The sequence below is a fragment of the Rhineura floridana genome, chromosome 4 (assembly GCF_030035675.1).
Source record: "Rhineura floridana isolate rRhiFlo1 chromosome 4, rRhiFlo1.hap2, whole genome shotgun sequence".
In the NCBI taxonomy this organism is placed as follows: domain Eukaryota; kingdom Metazoa; phylum Chordata; class Lepidosauria; order Squamata; family Rhineuridae; genus Rhineura; species Rhineura floridana.
This window is the reverse complement of record NC_084483.1, coordinates 139,764,395-139,786,585: the sequence shown is the minus strand read 5'-3', so window position 1 is coordinate 139,786,585 and position 22,191 is coordinate 139,764,395. Positions and strand designations below refer to the sequence as shown.

At 40.4% G+C, this 22,191-nt stretch overlaps 1 protein-coding gene and 1 non-coding gene across 4 annotated transcripts in view; one reads left to right on the top strand and one right to left on the bottom strand.

The window, feature by feature from the left end:
* Positions 1-22,191, bottom strand: part of CHRM3 (cholinergic receptor muscarinic 3) — a 418,667-nt gene that overhangs the window by 285,152 nt on the left and 111,324 nt on the right. The gene's annotated exons all lie outside the window — the stretch shown is intronic.
* On the top strand, positions 3,220-3,338 carry LOC133384735 (5S ribosomal RNA). Its single transcript, XR_009762667.1, has one exon. It is a non-coding gene; the product is annotated as a 5S ribosomal RNA (ribosomal RNA).

Sequence of the window (22,191 nt, the reverse complement as noted above, 5' to 3'; positions counted from 1 at the left end):
AGATTGAGGGGGGGGTTAGTGCTTTTAGGCCTTAGGATGATCATCAGAACTGATTACTTGGTTAGTGTGCACTTGGGGAATGAGAGTGGAGCAGAAGACACACCAGTGCATGCACACACACAAACACACCTGCCCCTCCTGCAATCATTTGCAGGCATGCATGAATTTGGGCACATGGGAGGGGGGGAAACCTCAACTGCTGCAGCATCTTGGAGAGAGAGACTGGAGGGGCGGAATGTTGGTGGAAGAAAAAGAGGATGCTGGCACACACACTTAGCCTCAGAGATGGGGGACAAGCAAGTCCTGAGCTTCCACATTGCTCCTTAGCTCCATCTGGGGCAAAGGCGAGGTCTGGGCAGCCTCGCAAATAAGAATATTTTTTTAAAAGGAGATGGCAGTGAATCAGGAGCCAATAAAGGCTGCCAGGAAGGAAGGAAGGAAGGAAGGAAGGAAGGGGGAAATCAGCCTTTCCTTGCAGCCTTGCTACTTTTTGCTTCACAAAAAGCCCTTTCCTCTCATTCGGAGTAAGAGCGTCATCAGCAGTTGCAGTGCAAGGAGACAGGAGTCAGTGATAGTAATCCCCTCTTCTTCCTGGTAGCTCCACCCTCAGCTTCCTTTGACATCTGCCATGTGTTTTATAGGCAGATGCCTGCCCTTGGCGTGCCTGAAAGACACTCTGGCACTTCAGCAAAAGTCTTCCCTTCTCGTTTGGAGCAAGGGGGAAGTGTCATCTGCTGTGGCAGTGGAGAGCAGACAGTGTCCAGGGAGTGAAGACTTTCTTTTAAAAAAAATAATTCATTTTTTTACTGTTCGCAGCCCCCCTGGGGGTCCTGGCCCCCAGGTTGGGAACCACTGCTCTAGAAGTTGGAATACAACTCTCACAATTTTTGACCAATGGGCATGCTGGTGAAAGTTGAAGTCTAAACAACACCAAGAGGGCACCATTTTGGCTAATTCTGAGTTACAGCAATCCATATATTTGACTTCCTGCTTTGGGAACGATTCACATAACAAGGATCCAGGAGTTTGGGTAGGTTTTGTGTGGATGTGTCCTTATATGAAAGATCCCAAAACCCAATCTATCAATTTTTGTTTCTCTCAATTTCTCATTTATCCAATCTTAAATTCAGCTCTCCACATTTCTGCATGTTTGCTAATTTGTAAGAAGTCCTCATGAAAAATGATCAGCATTTTAGTGTGGATTTCTCCTAATATACACATTTATATGCAATTTTGCCTAATATACAATTTGTGCAAAGCATTTTTCTAGATACAATGCATTTTTGTATGTTATTTTCACTAATTTATGTATATTTATCCATACTTGCCCCAATATATGCATTTTTCTACACATTACTTGACTGGAGAACTGCACTGAAAAATCTGGAAAAGTGTGAAATCGAAAGGATGGCTGTGTTTTGGTTTGCATGTTTCAGAAAGTGTTCACCTTTAAATGAGAACTAGATTGAATTCCTCCCTCATCTCTACCACTGGGACAGCAACTTTGGTCACATAATACCAAACACACTTACACAAAAATACGATTCAATCATGTAGAAATGCATGTGATGCAGTCCTCCAAGTAGTATACAACTGAAGACTCTTAGTGGGCGGGGTCATTTTCCCAAAAACTCACTCATGTTTACAACAAACTGTGAAAGGATAAATCCATCACCACATCAGTAGAGTAGGTGAAAAAAAATGCCAGCAAGGTCAAACAGCTGACAAGAAAAATCATCCTACTCAACCCTCCCAAAGGCAACCAGCCACCGTCTGCAGGGTGGGTGGATGGGTAGCCCGCTGTATGAAGATGCCAAGAGGGCCAGAACAGGTTTAAACAGTCCTTGCATCAGCCCTACCCACACCCCAGCATTGGCACAGCATGTGTCTGCATGTTGAAGCCACTTGTAAAGCCCCTCCATTCTCTGAGTGGCCGTACCACCCCAGTTACTTCAGATGTGGTGGACACAGAATAGTGTTCATGCACGCACACTAAACAAAGCAACAACTAGATGTACAAGCACTTGCACAAATACACACTAGTTTAATGCTGCATCTTGTTGCCCATTTGAAGCAGTATACACTGCCAATCTCTAAGCAATATCAACTCACAATGGGATTCTTTAAACTTTTTACATATTCAGTATTCACTAGCAAACAGAATTACACTATCAACTTTTCTGCTTTTTGTTAGTGTCCTCACTGTGTGGCAGGTTCAACTAATTTGAAAACTTCAGATCCTGAATATTTGTGTCAAGTCTTAGTTAATGCATATCCATTTATAGCTATCAAACAATCCAACTCCAGTCCAATTCATCTGCACCTAAGAACTGAGGTATTTATTGTGGCCAGAAAATGGGAATGGCATAGTGATGATCTTGTCAACTCAAATGTAGCACAGGACTAGACTGATCCATGCCATTGGATCAAAGCCTTTTTCTGTCAAGATTGTGTGTTGATCGTCATGCGCCGATCTCCCCACATAAAACAAATTCATGCACAGGCATCTTCCAAGCAAAGACCTTATCTTGGAAGACAATCTTACTCAGCCATGAGAGATCGCCAATGAATATAGGGTTGAATATATGCTTAGTCATATTTACAACAAGTCCATGACTAACTTAAGATCCATTGATTTCATTGGCTCTACTCTAAGCATGAGTAAGTCTGGATCCAGTCCATAGTTCTAACACAGTTCTTGCTGCCCCTTCCTTTTGGCCAGTATATCAAAACTGAGCTATACTACCTATTGTTGCTTGATATCACTTTTCATCTTCTACAATTCTCTAATTATACATTACTTCACAAAGCTTGACTTTGCTCTCAGTCAAATGAACAAGGAAGATTATTTCACCAGGAACACTTGTAAAAACTATCAGACACTAGATTACTTGTCTGTCACTGCTCATTGAATTTTCTGTTTGTCTTTTTTATCAGCTATAACAGTCACTGATAAAGGCACTGCTGGAGCAGCAAGGATTGTAATACTCTGGAATGAAAGGGGGAAAAGACTAAAAAGAGGAGGAAAATGTTTCTGTGTAATTACAGTATTTACTTAGATACTTTTTTACTTTTTTCAACTACAACTCCCATCAGCCCCAGCCAGCATTGCCACTGGATTGGGCTGATGGGAGTTGTAGTTCAAAAAAGTTACTTTTCCAAGCACTGGATTATGCTGTTCATCAAGACACAATTCCAGGCACCTAATCAGCACTTCCAGCCTACAGTCATACTACCCTGAACAAGCCCGATCTCATCTGATCTTGGAAGCTAAGCAGGGTCAGGCCTGGTTAGTACTTGGATGGAAGACCGCCCGGGAATACCAGGTGCCGTAGGCTCAGAGCTTGGAAAAGTTACTTTTTTGAACTACAACTCCCATCAGCCCCAGCCAGCATGGCCACTGGATTGGGCTGATGGGAGTCGTAGTTCAAAAAAGTAACTTTTCCAAGCTCTGCGTAGGCTTAGAGGAAGGCTATGGTAAACCACCTCTGAATACCTCTTACCATGAAAACCCTATGAATATACCTAAAAAAGACTCATTGGGTCGCCATAAGTCGTAATCAGCTTGAAGGCATATAACAACAACAAATCAGCACTTCCAATACTGCTACCACTACTATAGTACAGGTTTGGCTGTGATTTTTTTTGTTTACCCAACTCCTCTCTATTTCCTTTGAGCCCTCTCCTACTCTGCCCACTTCTACACTTTGATTCCTACTTACAGTAGCCAAACAAAATATTAATTATTCATGAGTAGTGCATACTCTTTCTTTTCTTTTTTACTTATTTTCACCTGCAAATCAATTTTATATTACCCACTATGTTGTAATAGAAGTCCTGGTGATTTCTCAGTATGTAAGTCCAGAATAAGCAGCTATCTTTATTTAGTATACAGTGTACTGTCCACAGTACTGTAGTTTTATGGAGAAAGTTAGCAGCCTGTCTTGTTTACACCATCACAAACATTCTCCTTTCAGGATTTTTTTTTGCATACAGTGTTAATGCTCATGTGAGTTGCCAGATCCAGCTTTTCGACCTTTGTCCACACATGAGCACTTTCAAGTGAACTCTGTCTCAATGTTTCCCTTCCACACTAGTGGGCAATGCTTGATGGGATGCATTCCCACTATATGTTGCCCCTCCCCTCAATTACTACGTTCCCACCCTCCCTGAGTTCCAGAAACCTGAGATACATTCTGGGCATGTGGAGAGGTAGGAGAGGAGGAAGGGAGGAGGAGGAGGGGAGAGGGGAGGAGGAGGGGAGAGGAGGAACAGAGGGGAGGGGAGGAGTGAGGGCAGCTTTGATCATTTATTTCTTATTTATTTATTTATTTAAAATATTTCTATCCCACCCTTCTTCCCCACAGGGCACTCAGGGTGGCTTACAATAAAATCACACACACACACAATAAAATTATACAGAATAAAAACACAAGACAAAACAGTAAGTTAAAATACATAAAATACAATTATTTTAAATACATAAAATACAATAAAATACAGTAAAAAGGTAAAGGTGTCCCCGCACTTATAGTGCGAGTCGTTTCCGACTCTTAGGGTGACGTCTTGCGATGTTTATTAGGCAGACCGTATATATGGGGTGGGATTGCCAGTTCCTTCCCCGGCCTTTCTTTACCCCCAGCATATATACATATAAACAAACCGAGAAACCTATATGTATATATATGGGTACAAATATGGGGAGATAATAGTAAAAACCACAAGATAAAAATTTAAAAAGAAAATAAAAAACAAAAAAACATAAGAGACAGTGTCAGACTGACCCATCAGACCCTCTCAAAGGCTCTCCGGAACAGGATAGTTTTTACAAGGTTCCAAAAAACCATCAGGGAGGGAGCAGAATGGGCTTTTTGAGGCAGTGAATTCCAAAGCCTAGGAGCCACAACTGAAAAGCCTATCTTGCACGTGCCTCTCAGTCTGACATCTTTAATTCCAGGCACACAGGGGAGACCAGAGGGCAGAAGCATATGGATGCAAGTGGTCCCTCAGATACACTGGTCCAAGGCTGTTTAGGGCTAAAGGTCAAAACCAACACTTTGAATTGTGCCTGGAAACAAATTGGGAGCCAGTGGAGTCGGTAAAGCACAGGAGTAATATGCTCCCTGTGCCATGCTCCAGTTAACATTCTGGCTGCAGCATTTTGAACCAACTGTAGTTTCCGAACCATTTTCAAAGGCAGCCCCACTTAGTGTTACAGTAGTCAAGCCTCGATGTCACCAAAGCATGTGTCACTGTAGCCAAGTCAACTGCTTGCTTGCATGCTTATTAAGTTCAGTTGGATTTACTCCTGTGCAATCATGCTTAGAATATGTGAAACTGACCAGTGGGAGGAAGTAAAGGAAGGGAAAGGGAGGGGCAGAGGAAAGGGAAGGGAGGGGCAGGGCAAAGGGGATTGGATTGATGGGCACTGGGCTGAGGGAAAGCCCCTTTCCTTTTCAAAAGGAAAATACTGTTGATAGTATCATTATTTTTCAGGGGTTTCCCTGCCTTTTTATTCTACAGCACATACATGTAGTCTCCCATCCAAATTTAAACCAAAGCTGACCCTCAGCTATGGCTTTTGTAAGCTACTCTGAGTAGAGTTGCCAGGTTCATGGCCTGAGACTGATCCTGTATCTTTAGGAGAAGAGAAAGTCAGCCAAGTGCAGATGTTCTTGCAACACAGTAATGAGAAAAACCACAAGGTGGAATTGTCCCTTCTCAATGCACAACTTTTAAAGATACAAAAGACCTCTTGGTTGCCAGGCCCAGCCTCCAAGAGGTCTTCTGTATCTTTAAAAGGTGTGCAGGGGGAAGGGAGAATCCCACCTTGTGTTTTTTCTCATTACAGTGTTGCAAGAACACCTGCACTTGGCTGACTTTCTCTTCTCCTAAAGATACAGGAACAGTCTCAGGCCATGAACCTGGCAACCCTAACTCTGAGAGCCTTTTTGGTTAAAGGGTGGGATATATCTAACACAAATTTTAAAATTTTAAAAAAGATGGTTTGGATCAGAAATGTGATTTGGAGGAGAATTCAGAGTAATGCTAGCTTATAATTAATTACTTCATAAGTCAAAATGCAAAATCCTGACCTAATACAAACCCATTTTATAATATGCTGGGTAAGCATTATGATACAGACCAAAGTCATTTTTTAATGCATGATAAAGTAAAACTATTTTACAATATTCTAATCCTACTCATACGAACCCAAGCTACATCACAAAGATTTCTCTATAAATCACTACTATAGCTGCCACTATGTAATTTTGTAGAACAATTTTATAAATTTGTAATTTTGACATTATTAATTGTTTGATTGTGAGAAATACAGCAAAGACAAGGCAGATTGTATACCGATCTTAAATAAAAGAAGATAAACATGAACATTATTTGTCCACCAGTGAACACAAATGTGAAAAATGTACAAATCTGAAAACATCTCTTATCTGCATAACTCCATATAATGAATATCCCTCTCAATTTTCTGGTACATTTAATAAAAAGAGGCCACCTTCTCTCCGTTTAAGGGCTCACACTTCACTTTCGCCCCCCATGAGAAAAGCAGTTGGGGGAGGAGCACACATGCATACTCACACACATGCATTTTAATTGCAGTCTCCTCAGCTGCATTTTGCAGCAGTCACTTGTAAGTTTGGCTCTAAATGAACACTTTCCCACTATCTGGATACTGTTAATAAAAGCAGTAAAGGTACAAACCATGTCTTATCTACATCAAATAAATTCACTCATTTTTCTATTTGCTATATAATAGATATTATGTATTTAGCTTCACATGGATATTACAATGTTGCAAAGCATAATTATAAATCCTATTCCTCTCCCTCCAAAATGCTTAATTAAACCTTTTAACATTATAGATTTTGTCTTCCTTAGCCGAGATGTAAAATTGCTTTTGAAAGTAATTCAGCTGGCACTGCTCCTTCTGCCCTCCAATTGCTACATATGTTAGGGACATAATTAAAATTGGAAGGGCAGGCATATTCGCTCAGTTATAAAGTGGATGATGTCACCGTGATTCTTCCATATTTCACCTACATTCAGGTCACCTTTAACTTGGACACAGATGTCACGTCGCTGGCTGATACATAAATAAACCTCTAAACATCCTTTGCTCCCCCACAACACAAATTGTGTTAGAGCAGTTCAAACCTTCAGGGCAATTATTATTTTTATACATTTTGCAAATTGTAAAGAAAAGAATTCATAGGAATAGTTATACTGAAAAGACAGATAAAACTCAATATGCTTTCCTCCTATCTTGTCTTCTCTGAAATTATACAGCCACGAGAGTGGCTGTATACTATAGTCAGCATGGATTTTTCGCATTCTACAATGTTAAATTGAAAATACCCCCTATGCCATTCTGATGCGTCCCCTCATTTCAAAACAAAACCTTACAAAACTTATGGTCCTGAACTCAGAAACGCTTGCTTAAGAACCCTCTAAATTTTCATGGCGATACACAAAACAGAGAGAATCGAGAGTTCAAAGTGTAAAAAGGGGGGGGGAAACAGACTCCTGTTGGACTTTTTTCTGTTGGAGTTCTCATAATCTGTTGAAATTCAATAAAAATCAGCCAAGTTCACAGCGTACCTGTAATCCTATTACTGACCTTGCCCCATATTCTGACCTTCATCTTCTGCAGTTTATAGCATGTAGGAACTATTATGTTTTTTTATCTGTTTTTAACTCATTGTCGGTTTCATTATTTTGAATGTTTTTAAATACCTGTCTAACTGTTTTTGCCAATGTTGTTTCAATTCTTTCTGTAAACCACTTTGAGATTTTTTACAATAAAGCAGTATATAAATGTTGTAAATAAAATACATACAAACATTTTAGAGTCACTGTGGCCCTTGGGTCTCTTTCTACTTTTAGGAACAAAGGAATCTGTCCAGACCTTGGAAAAGTTACTTTTTTGATCTACAGCTCCCATCAGCCCAATCCAGTGGCCATGCTGGCTGGGTCTGATGGCAATTGTAGCTCAAAAAAGTAACTGTTCCAAGCTCTGAATCTGCCTTATACCAACTCAGGCCATTTGGTACCATCTAGCTCAGTGCTGATGACATGGACTTAGCATTGGCTAGAAAAAACAAGAAGACTTGCAAAGAGGTGTAGCTACTGCCTTGTCAATCACTACCCTGACTTCACTTATTGGCTACAACCCTGAAAGGGTGGGATTAGAGCAGCCAGCTACCAGCTCATTTAACTGAAGTTTTGTGTGTTTTTAACTTGCTTATCGGTTTTTATGGGTTTTAATGGTTTAAAATCGTATACTTGTTTTTAATGTTTTTAATTGTTGTAAACCACCCAGAGAGCTTCAGCTATGGAGCAGTATATAAATGCAATAAATAAATAAATGGATAATAAGTTGTGGCGAGCAGTTGACGTTTCGGTTATATCTCATGAACCAGATCACCTAGAAAGTTAATTTTTTAAAGAAATGAAAACTGAGAGTCTAGAAAGTAAGGTAAGTTACCTGGAGACCCAGAGAGCACCCTAAAAATCCAGTCTCCAGGCAGAAACCGGAGACCTGGCAACCCTACCTACCCTGTTGAAAGTGCCTCCCTGTCAAAATTAGGCTGGAAGAAAGCCTTCTATTGGAGCCAATAGATGGCTTCTTTCAAACCTAATTGTAGGAAGGAAGGATACTTCTGGTGGTGGTGGGTCACACTGACAAGCGCTATCTGACAAGGCAGCCATTGGAACCTCTCAGTTCTTACCAGAGTTTCCTGGGAAGAGGGCATGGCCTTTGAACCATTCTGGGAATTGTAGCTCTATGAGGGGAATAGAGGTCTCCTAACAAAATTCTACCTGTAATTTTGGGGAGGAAGCTATGACTGTTTAAAGTGGTACAATGCCACTTTAAATGTATTGTGCTGATGTGGCTTTAGGTGGTTATCACCCTCTTTCTTTACTTTTTCATTTACAGACACTAACTCTCTCACACACATATCCCTACCTGCCAAAGTACCATACCTGGTGTGGTGTATGCCACCTGATGGCTGTGTCCTTAAAAAAATACCTCTAGGTATATGAAGACTATCACCTAAAAATTATTTCTTACGGCCATTAACCACTATTTTGGACTATTAACCAGCAATCTAGCTAACAAAAGGAATGGTCATTGTGCAGGTGATGACAATATACTGTCTAATTCAGGCATTCGCCTCCCCTTCTTTTCTACAGTGCTTTTCAAGTTTCTTCTTCAACAATTTTTATTTTTATTTTGCAAACAGCAAATTTCTGCTTTTAAAAGATCAGTTTCTATTCCTCCATTCTTTCCAGTTTCACTTTTGTAAGTGGGAAAAGATTACAAGGTATATAGTTAGAGAACTTCCAAACGACTTCCTATTATCACACTGAATCTATTTGTTATTCTGCTGCACTACACCTACATGCTTGCTCGTTTTATTTTTATTTTGACATGCGGGTACATAGGACAATGGCTATAATCCATGGTGTTTCTAAACACTACCACAAAAAGATACACCGAATCCACAATACAAGTGTACCAACAATAACACCATCCATTAACAACTGAGACAAGAGCATGAACACATTATCACACTTTAAAAACCTTATAGGATCAGATCAGTCTCTACATCCAGAATCCTTAGCCTAACTTACCACCCAATGACAGGTTTAAATAGAATACTTTAAAAAGGGACTCAGATTCCAAATTCTCCTGTGATACAACAGTTGGTGTGTGTTAACACTTTCTCACATTCTTTTTATGATTGATCCTTACCTTCACTGCCACTGTAGAAGTTTGTCTGCTTCTAGGAGCTAAAGTACAGATTCCATGTCTTTCCAGTATTATTTTGCCAGATGTAGCAGCAGCAGGCAGGTCAGTAGCCAGGGGGGGGGTCTGTGGGAGGCCTGCCCCCCATTTTTCTGCTCTCTCTATTTTATTTAACAAAAATGTATTTATTACAGTTTTTTTCTGCCCTCTCCCCTTTTTTGGTTCCCCCCCCCAAAAAAAAACACATTCAGGCTGGCTACGGGTCTGGCAGCAGGTGAATTTAACTTGGGTAGGATACAACCAGCATTTCTGTCTGCGACAAGTCTGTAACTAAATTTGTTCATCCTGAGGTTTTAAATTTATTGTACTCCAAGCCCTCTTTGAGATATAGAGCAGGATTTTATATCCTCTCCATTTATTATACTGTTTCACTTGGTTTCTATACTATCAAAACTAGAGTTGACTTACTTAATATGCAACACACAGTTATTCTGGAACATTATGGCGCTTGAGGCAAAAGAGATCACTGAAGAAGAGGAACAAATTATTAAGACTGATATCCAAGGATCTGAAACTACTCTTATTGGTTGAAGGATTAGTTTACTGTTAAACTTTTAGAGTAAGTTTTCTTTAGCAATTTAGCCTTTTTGGTTCAGGTGGTAGAAAGTTTTCAGTCAGGATGAAGTTCACGAGGGTATCTTGTGATTGTTTTATTTTGTCTGTTCTGAACTTGCCTACATTCAGCTTCACTGGAAACCCCTAGGTTCTAATATTATCCACTTTCCTCCACACCATGTATAATCTTATACACCTCTATCATGTACCCCCAAATCTGATTTACAATATATGGCTGAACATGAGTGGGAAACACAGCTGAAAGACTCCAAAGATAACTGAAGCCCACTGCTCCCACATCAAAGCTCCAAGGAGGCAACCAACACCTTAAGATGTTTAAAAAGCCCAGGCTGTCAGCTCCACTTTTCTGTCTGTCTTAGTCTTCCCCAAACTCATACCACTGTCCTATTTTGCCTTCACAGACACCTAGATTAAAATAGCCAAGAGCAGGGAAGAAGGACATGTCCTTTCAGGAATTTCTAAGCATTCATAAATCCAGCTACTGAGATGATCAATAATATGTCTAAAATGTAGGTACTTGGGAACTACTTGGACTATTAAGGCATCTCCAGTGGCACTCCTGAAGTATTACATTAACCCTCCCTTGTCGAACCCCTAATAACAATACTTCTGATTTCGTTGAGTTTTCAATTCAACTACAAATCTGAATGATATAACAAATGTGATTTTTAGAATGCCTTTGAAAATCTCCACTACTCAATGACTTTCTGGAGTTTGTTGACACATAGAGAAGTTCTATAGCAGAACACTGGCAAAACATGAGACATTTGAAGAGCTTCATTAGGCTTACTATTGCCTTCCATATGTTTGCAAGTCCTGCAGCTGTAGTGAAACAGAATAAGTATCATTCATCCCTCCTATGACAACACAACTCATAAAGATTCTTTGCCATCCCAACACATCAAAGCAGGTCATTATCTAGCTGCTGGAGGACAAAAGCAAAGCAAACCAAAGCCTAAGCAACCCCCACCAACACACACCATAAGGTCCAACTCTAGAAATACAGTTAGCATACAAAAAAGAATGGAGGGTAGGATTTTCTTTTTTAAAGATCTCTGATTCTCTATATTTTATTCATCTATTCATTTAGACTCACCTTTCAAAATAAAATCTTCCAAAATATAAACAATTATAATAATGAACAAAACACAATTAAAATTATTTGTAAGTTATTTAATTCCAACAACTCCATTTAAAGTGTTACTATGTCACTGAGCCAGCGTGGTGTAGTGGTTAGAGTGTTGGACTACGACCTGGGAGACCAGGGTTTGAATCCCCACACAGCCATGAAGGTCACTGGGTGACCTTGGGCCAGTCACTGCCTCTCAGCCTCAGAGGGAGGAAATGGTAAACAACCTCTAAATACCACTTACCATGAAAACCCTATTCATAGGGTTGCCATAAGTCAGAATTGACTCGAAGGCCGTCCCTTTCCATTTTCATGTCACTGGAACGGTAATATCAGTATGCTCTAGGTGTTTGCTGGCGGGATGTGAACTACCTTGTATTAGAACAAAAAGTACAGCTTGACTTTTTAAAAATGTGTCTACAATGAAAACCATTATCAGGTACTATATATGTAAACCTACTAAACTAAAAGGAAAGGAGAGAGATAAAGACCTCACTCAGACTGCAGATGAGTGCTGTGTAAACAGGCAATGTTATTTCCTATCTCATTGCCCTGAAGCAGGAACAGTTAAGAGTTTTTCAGAGAATATGTTCACCTAACTGTATCAGGTCTCTTTGTTGTCAAGGTGTTTTTGATCTAAGCCATGAAGATCTCTTGTTTACTCTTGCCTCTTCTCATTTTAACATATGGTCTCACCAATTTGTCTTGTTTACAGACTGCCTGACCTTTAAACTGTTTTATATATTGTCTTTTTAATTACCATAAATATCTCCTGAACAGCATGCGTCACCTGCTCCTTATGGTCTTAGATTCATTGATGCTAACACCTTTAATATTTCACTACTTAAGAAGCAGTTCTAAATTAAAATATGTTCTCAAGGAGATTAAATATATTGTATGTGATCTATCCATCTATCTATCAGTTTCTTTGCCAAGGCTACTTAACAACCACATGATGTTGTCAAGAGGCACAAAAGCTCCTCAGAATTCCTGGTACACTGAATGAAGGTCATATGGAGCATATTAACATACTGATACTCTTCTTTATTTATAATTGCACTTTAGTTAATGTTTATATGTAACACTTACCTTACAGCAGGGATGGGGGGGTACTACGGTTGTCAGGTCAGAAGCATCCCAAACTCTGAGATTTCAGAGAAGGCTCTAGTGATGTCATGGGGGTGGGCCCAAGTGATGTCATGGGGTGGGCCCGAGTGATGTCATTAAGCATGATACATTAAGCATCGACCATGTTACTTGGAGCATACAATTCAAACAAAAACATTTCTCTGATTGGAAATTAAAATAGAAATCTTAGCTAAAACATGGAGCCTTGCAGGGAACATTTAATTTAGCCAATTTGCTTCTGGCAAAAAGGGTTTAAGTGCCCTCGGGCCAGCCAAGTCACCAGAAGGTCATTGTAGGAACAAAGGAGCCTAGTGTTGTAGAGATGTTAGATGGGAGCACTCAGGAGTAAAGATGGATGCCTAGGAAGGCTGCAGTTCTAAACACACTTACTAAGCCCCATAGAACTCAATAGGACTTACTACTCAGTAGATATGGTTCAGATTGTGCTGTTGGTAAAGCTTGACTAGGGATCCTCTGCAAAGATATCTATATCCAAGCTGGGTTGGCAACCCCGTGCCTGCAATGCCCTGCCCCTACCTTTAAACATGGCTGCTCCAAATTTCTTTACAGACTTGACCTTTCACTTCAGAAAGAGGTCTGAGAAATGAGTAAGAGTAAGAAGATTCTTTACCCTTTTTCTGTCTTTCTCCTCTGTGGGCTGCTATAAACTCACTATGACAGCCAACCCAATTTCAGTTAATAATAATTGACAGGGAGAAAACACACATGGTTTGGTCTACCTTCACAGGCAGCAGTTTGGGAACAACAACAATTGCAGCCACATTTCTTAGTATGTGAATTCTCTTTTACCACTATTGGGCAAGAGACAAACCATGAGTGAGTCTCCTGCACACAAGAGAAAAAAGACTGAAAGCCATATACTTACTCAATTTATGAGATTTTCAGATAAGCAGGAAGAAAAAAACAGTTTTCTGATCTTGCGATGGGGTTTAGGTACTCCCTTGTCAATCCCAACCCTGACTTCACTTATTGGCTACAAACGTGAAAGGGCGGGGTTAGAGCAGCCATCTACAAACTCATTTTACAGAAGTTGGAGGGGGAGCTTATGTTCTGGTGTTTATCTTGTGAACCAGAACACCTAGAAACTTAATTTTTAAAGAAAATGAAAGCTGAGAGTACAGAGATTAAAGTAATTTACTCAGAGTCCCAGAGTAAAAAGGTAAAGGTAAAGGTGTCCCCATACTTGTAGTGTGAGGCGTTTCCAACTCTTAGGGTGACGTCTTGCGACGTTTACTAGGCAGACCATATATATGGGGTGGGATTGCCAGTTCCGTCCCCGGCCTTTCTTTACCCCCCAGCATATGCCGGGTACTCATTTTACCAACCACGGATGGATGGAAGGCTGAGTGGACCTCGACCCCTTTTACCGGAGATTCGACTTCCTCATTTCGTTGGAAACGAATTCCGGCCGTGAGCAGAGCTTTGGCTGCGTTACCACCGCTTACCACTCTGGCCATGGAGGATCCCAAAAATCCAGAGTCTGTGGGCAAAAACCAGAGACCTGGTAACCCTAGGGGGTACACACACAGGAAGCTTTATTTTTCCCTCTCAGGTTCCCCCTTCTTCTCTGTTTTCTCCATGTGAGAAGAGGATAAAGAGAAACTAGCTATTGGCTAGTCATTTTGAGGTGGATGAATGAAAGAGCAAAAAGCAGTAACTATGAAGTGCAGACAAAGTCAGGTAGGAGCAATCCAGCATGTAAATATAAATAATCTCCAAAAGGGGCATCCGATCAAGAATCTAAAACACCCCAAAGGGGTGTAGATTTGTCTACCTCTCCTTTCTGATCTGTATGGAGTCTCTCTCTCTCTCTCTCTCTCTCTCTCACACACACACACACACACACACACACACACACACACACGCACACAGTCTCTCTCAAAGTGTCACTTGCTGTGTCAAAACATTTGACTTGTGCTAAGATTTTTGATAGTGCTAGAATTGTGAACCTGGGCAGATTTGAGCTTTCATAAAATATAATACTGCATCAGGGCTCCTTTTTAATTCCCTAAGAAATGCTACTATATTTTCAGAAAGAATTCTAAGGATTTGATCTGTATGTCTCAACATTTATTGTGATAAGACAGCTGTCCCATTGAGCAGAAGAATTCCTTTTGAACAAAACATCTGAAGAATCTTAAACACACTGGGATGTTCATCAGATACTGTGCTTGCAAAATCTTCTCTCCCTGCCCTAATCGCATGTTGGAGGAGAACAAGATGGTGTCTAGGGTAAAAAGGAGGTCTGTAAACATAAGATGCATAATGAAATTTATACTATACTGTCCTGTAGAAAAGGTAACCTAACTACTGCATCTACTGCTGGTTTCCATGCATAATCATGCCATTTCCATGGTATTTGCACTTTTATTCAGAATAGTCTGCATTTACTCAATGCACACACACATATATCCCAAGGCTAAAGGATTCAAGTATGCAAACACATTTTGAAAACATACATTATAAATTTAAGAAACAACTTGGAAACAATCACATTTTCAGTGAGGCAAATATGATGTTGCATTGTTGTTTTAACATGGAGGCCTTGTAACAGATAAACAATTATGGTATTATGTTGAAGAATAAATAATTTACCCAGATAATTAGGATACATTGTTTACCTTAATATAACCTTTACTAAGCAACTGCAATATTTTGTAGCCCCATTATTGTTTTAAAACATAAGACTGCTAAAGCTGATAAAAAGCCCTCTAATGAGTTGACAGCCTTCAATATGAACCTTTCCAGGCCAAGCCTTTTTACATTTAAGCATATTTTACCAATCATCCAATGTCTTCAGGCATATGGCTTTCTACTTTTTGATAAGGCACAGTACATTCAGCATGTAAAAAAAAAGATTCCAAAATGCACAACACATTTGCTGATAAGAGAAATGGGGAAGGAAAGGAGGGAAATGCTCTGGAGGAGCCTGCTAATGCAGTAAATAAAAATAAAAGAACAACAAGAATTCAATGAACACAGGAAGGCCTGCACATAATAATCCAGTGGTGCCAATACTTCTGCACACCAATCACTGTGCTGATTATTTCTTTTCTTATTATTTCTTATTATTTCACCTGAAAAGAATGCCACCATTCAAAAATAAGAATAGCCCGGCTGGATCAGACTAAAGGCTGGTCTAGTCCAGCTTCTTGTTTCCCGCAGCAGCCAACCATATGATGCTGGGAAGGCCACATGCAGGATGTGAAGGCAACAGCCAGCTCCTGCTGTTTTTCTTCAGCCACTCTGGAGCATACTGCCAGCGCCTCTGAACCTGAACATAGCAGATAGCCATTATAACTAGTAGCTACTAACAGCCTTATTCCCCAGATAAAAATTTAGCCAGTTCTGTAATTTGAGAGCTGTTTATTCAAAGAATAATACAAGACTGAGATCCACCGAGGTCTACTGGCTAAAGAAGTAAGCTTTATTCTGCAAAATGAGCATTGGAGAATTCTTCAGCCAAGGCCAAACTGTGTCAATGAAGTCACATCCTGCCTACACTGTACTGCAGTGCAACATCCACGCAACATCCACAGGCTTGTTTGCAAAGTGGGATAGTATGTTTTCAAATGTACAGTTCACCCATGCTACCCTGTGCAATAATCACAGATGCAGCATGAAGCATAGTACTATATCTCCTTTTGAGTGCATATTGTGTGTTGTATCTAACTTTTTTAAAAGAGACTTCATCTCCCCATAGTGCGTTGCCAAGGCTTTCCAAACCTTTGAGAATTCTTCGCTGTATTTGCAATCTTTACCAATTCACCATCCACAATTATTTCTAACCTTAGAAGGAAGCACTCTTTGTTGTGTGTGCATCTATATATTAGACCTAGATACAGCACATAAATTGTGAATGCAATTAACACACACTTTAAGAAAAATGTAAATAGCACCCATGTTGGAAGTCAAAAGAGCCCAGAGGCCTGGGAAGGGAAAGTCTAACCCTTCTTTCCCCTGCCCTATTGGGAGGGAAGCCTCCATTAATGCCACATTAAATGCAGAGCTTGGAAAAGTTACTTTTTAAAACTACAACTCCCATCAGCCCAATCCAGCGGCCATGCTGGCTGGGGCTGATGGGAGTTGTAGTTTTAAAAAGTAACTTTTCCGAGCTCTGATTAAATGTGTGCTAAAGGTTATGTACAAATCCTATTTCTCATTACATATCTGAATTATGGCTCAAAGCCAAATCACCAAATTAAAATCTTTTAAGCCTGGCAACTTTAAAGAAACTATATTCAAAACAACTTTTTGAAAATCATATTCTTTTAACCTCTCTAAGCACTAAAGTCTAACTTCATACATCAATTACATTCCACCAACTATCACACTAAATGTCAGCAAGCCAAACTTCATCAAAGTTACAAGTTTTGCATTAAGATTTAAAGTTTATGGATAATTACCTTATGAAATTCAATGCCACAATATGTGATGGTGGTCACTGATTTAAATGGCTTAAAATTAGACAAATTCATGGGGGAAATATATCAACACTACTACCTATGATTATATTCACTAATAGGCAAAAAAACAAAAAAAAACACCCTTGCAGTTTCAGAATGTACGTATAGCCCATAGATATTTCTATCAAACTTTAAAAAGCAGGGAAATTGGGCAGCTATAGTGAATGCACCAGGGGAGCAGGAGACCTGACCTCCTCTCTGAGATGTTGTACTGCCCTACAGATTTGTAAAAATGCAAACACAACTTGGGTTGGTCTTTCACAGTCCAATCCACTTGCTGTGTAGCTTGGAAGAATTTGGTAACATGTGCCTCTGAGCATATGGTGAGTGGTGGCAACACCTGCCACCTCCAAAGATGGAGAATTATATTTTTGTATGTTTGTTGGTGTTCTTCTTACTTTGCTTCTTTTCTGTGTTACTACTGTTTCTACAGAGAATCTAACATAGAAAATTATATTTCTCTCATTATTCATCCTAGAAATCTGTGTCAAATTTATTTTTATTAATTTCAAAGCCTTTTATTGGTCAATGTCATATGACGAAGACAGCCTTTTGTGCTTCAAACTGGAGGTTATGTTCTATTTCTATTTTGGATGCATTAACAGTTGAATATGAAACTGCAGTTTGATGTAAAATCAGACTGATTACAATATGTTGCTGTTGGCATTAGAAAGCTGAATCATTCCCCAAGTTGGAAAAGGGTTAACACTAAATGACAGCATTGGTGGTGTAAACCACACAGCTGTGCCTTGTTAGGTTGCCGTACTATCAAGCCTAAGAACGGAAGACGGGTTGTGTGGGGGAAGGGGGGAAGCAAAGGTGTACGCATTGACTACTTGCCAGGCTGTATCCTATAAAGTAGGTTTTGCATAGCTGTGTATGGACTCTCCTTTTGTTTCGGACGGCTCTCTTGCGTGAACTCATACCGCGCCCTGCTGGGACGGGGCGCTGAATAACAAAAAAGGGTTATGGGCCCAGCCATCCCAGGCAGCCAGACAGGGTGAAAAGAAAAAAAAAAGGCGGTGCAGCAAATCCAAGAGCGAATTAAAGGAGTGCCATAGAAAGGCGAGATGGCAACATACGGTAGCTCAACAATACCCATGGAACGGCTGGGAGGCACTAATTATACGTATTGGAAGGTGAAAACAGAAATGCTTCTAGTGAAAGAGGGCGTATGGCACACGGTGTCAGAAGACGGCCCTCCTGAACCCCCACCACCAGAATGGATCAGAGCCGAAGAAAAGGCAAGAGCGCTGATAATTCTGTCTCTGGAAAACTCACAACTAATACTCGTAAGAGGATTAACAACCCCAAAGGATGTATGGACTGCTTTGCGAAACGCGCACGTAAGAAATACAGCAGGAAGCAAGGTCCTACTGGCAAGGAGACTGTATCAGACACGTTATCAGGAGGGTGGATCCATGCAAGAGCATCTACAAAAGCTACGAGGTTTGTTTGCTGATCTGCAAGATCTTGATGTACAACATACACTGCAACAGCAGTTGTATATCATTCTATCAACCCTAAGCTCCTCCTGGGACGGAGTAGTCAGTGCGCTCAAATCATTGCCAGATGCTGAGCTCACAGTTGAGTACATAACGGGCAAACTGATCCAAGAGGCAGAAAGACGACGAGAGAAAGACTGGCTGAGCAAAAAGGAAAACACGACAAGGAACGAGAGCAAAACAAGAGTATATAGAGTAAAACTTCAAATGTGGGTCCCGTTCCCATCTACGCAAACAATTCCCAGTCGGGGATACGGACAAAAGACGACAAAACAAGAGGGATCCGTTTGCAGTACACATCGTGAGAGCCCAGGAGATGAAGACAGTACTCTATGGGTGATTGGCTCAGGGGCGACACATTTTTTGGCAAAAGACGTTAGTCAGTTCGAAACTCTCACCCCAGCGAAACAGCAAAGCATCTATTTTGCAGATGGAAGTTGTCGTAAAATAGAGGGGGTAAGAACAATGTATTTGACATGTTTAAACACTTTAGTAACAAATGTTTTGTATGTCCCACGTGTGGACAGAAACATAATGTCAGTGGCTAAATTGAATGACATGGGTTATGCAGTATACTTTGATAAGGGAGAATGCCAGATAAGAAAAGAAGGGAATGTGTGTGTACAGGGAAAAGTGAAAAACGCCTTATTCATGGTAAACAATAGGTCTCCAAAACATGTAAATACAGTGGAAAACGTGCCACCACATGACCAATGTATCCACCTATATCACAGAAGATTAGGACATGTGAGCTTTAATACGCTTATGCAAACACAGAAACATAGTGAGGATTTAACGTTTAAAACATGTAAAACTTACATCAGTTGCAACATATGTAGCGAGTGGAAAGCTACAGCAGCTCCAATCCACAAAAAGAAACGAACGAGTACGCTAAGGCCATTCCAGCTTGTTCATATGGACCTAGCAGGCCCATTTGAATGAACAAAAGGCCAAGCACGTTTCTATTTTGTTCTAGTAGATGATTACACAAGATACTCGTTCGTGTATTTGCTCAAACAAAAGTCAGACGCAGCCGGGAAACTAAAACATTTTGTAGCATGGGTAGAAGCAAGATTTAAAACCCGGATATCGGGAATCAGAACAGATAGAGGAGGGGAGTTTCTGTCCACAAACCTTCAGACATTTCTGTTTAACAAAGGCATAAAACATGAGCTGACGGCACCGTTCTCTCTGTACCAAAATGGGTTGGCGGAGAGACACAATAGGTTTTTGCAGGAAACAGTAAGGGCCATGTTGGCAGACTCTCCATTTTCAAAAGAGTTTTGGAGAGAGTGTATACTGTATGCAAACTATTTGCTGAATAGAATGTATATGAAGTCGGTAGACTGTTCACCACATGAAATGCTATATGGGTCAAAACCACGGTTAAAGCATGTCATGAAATTTGGTGCTATCTGTTGGGTACATATCCCAAAAGCGCAAAGAAAGGGAAAACAAAGTCCTAGAGCAAATAAGAGAAATTACCTAGGTTTTGAGGGAGCTTACCATCGAGTATGGCTGTTAAAGGATAAACGCCTAACGGTGAGCAGAAGTGTAAACACCCAAGAACAAACCTGGGACGATAATAAAGACCCCATAGACACCGTTATAGAAACCGAGCCCGTTGAGATAGAAAAGAAGAGAGAAGCAGCCCTAAAACCCCAAGGAATCAGGGAAGACAATGTGGAACAAGTCTCAGAAAGAGAGCTTAAACAAGAAGAAGTAGACTATCCGGGTTGTATAGAAGAGAAAGGGCAGGATAGCGCTCTAAAAGAGGCAAAAGGAACCATAAGAGTACCTGAACCCACATTAAGGAGATCTGAACGTTCCAATCTAGGTAGACCACCAGAAAGGTTTACAGTTAACACCATAGTAACAAACCAAAAAGAACCCACCTCCTATGAGGATATTGGTGGGTTACCTGACAAAGAGGCGCATAAATGGTATGACGCCATAAAGGAGGAACTAAAAGCAATGTCAAAGAACGGAACATGGATATTAGACGTTCTACCTTGTGGCTGACAAGCGATAGGTTGTAAATGGGTATTTAAGATTAAAAGAAACAATAAAGGGGAGGTGGAACGTTACAGGGCGCGTTTAGTAGTGAAAGGGTTCCATCAGCATTATGGACAAGACTATGATGCTGTGTTTGCCCCTGCAGTCAAACATGAAATGATCAGGCTAATGCTGAAAGTTGCCGCCACAAAAGGCATGCAGGTACATCACTATGATGTCAATACAGCATTTCTATATGGGGACTTGCAAGAAACTATATATATGGAACAACCCAAGGGGCAAATTGGGAACCCAGAGCTGGTTTGCCGATTACAGAAATCCATATATGGGCTTAAACAAAGTGCCAGATGTTGGAATGCTAAACTAAATGACATATTGATCAAAATGGAATTTAAACGCAGTATAGCTGATCCCTGTTTATACATGAAAAATAATGGGGAAACAAACATCTTCTGCCTCGTATTTGTAGATGATATCCTAGTCATGTGTAATACTATCAAAGAAGAGAATGAATTCAGAAAACTACTAGAAAAACAAGTAGACATTAAATGTCTCGGTCCAATAAAACATTACTTAGGAACAGAAATACAAAGAAAGGCCGACGGTAGTTTTTTGCTGCAGCAAACAAATAGAATACAACAAGTGCTTACAGAATGTGATATGGCTGACTGTAAACCAGTAGGTACACCTATGGTGATAGGTTACCAAAGGCAACAGAAAAGCCAAGCATTAGAAAACGCCAGTGTATATAGAAGCATAGTAGGGAAATTACTATATATTGCAAAAGTATCTCGACCTGACATAAGTAACGCAGTTGGGATTCTCGGTAGAATGGTGGAAAAACCCACGGACTATGACTGGAACGGTGTAAAAAGAGTGCTACCATATCTGAAAGGCACTTGCGATGTACAACTATCATTATCATCCAGCCATGTAAAAGGCGTGGAATGTTACACCGATGCAGATCATGCGTCTGATCCTTCAGGCAGAAAATCCACAACAGGGATAGTGATAATGCTGCATGGGTCTTTAATTGACTGGACCAGTAGAAAGCAATCTGTCGTGGCCATATCAAGCACCGAGGCTGAATACATAAGTTTATCAACCAAATGCAACAAACTGGTGTGGTACAAACAGTTATTACAAGACATTTCCCTCAATGTGTGTACGCCGTATCTCATGTATGAGGATAACCAAGCCTGTATCCAGATGGCCACAGCAGAAAACAATACAAAAAGAACCAAACATGTCAGCGTTAGGTACCACCATGTAAGAGATTGCGTACAAACCGGTTTGATTAAACTACAATACTGTGAGACAGAAAACATGATAGCTGACATCCTCACAAAACCTTTGAATGCAAACAAACACGCCAAACTAAGAAACATGCTGGGTATGATGTAAACACCAAAGGACACGGGCAACCAACTTTCCCAACATCAAGAAATGAGATGGGGGCTGTTGACATTAGAAAGCTGAGTCATTCCCCGAGTTGGAAAAGGGTTAACACTAAATGAC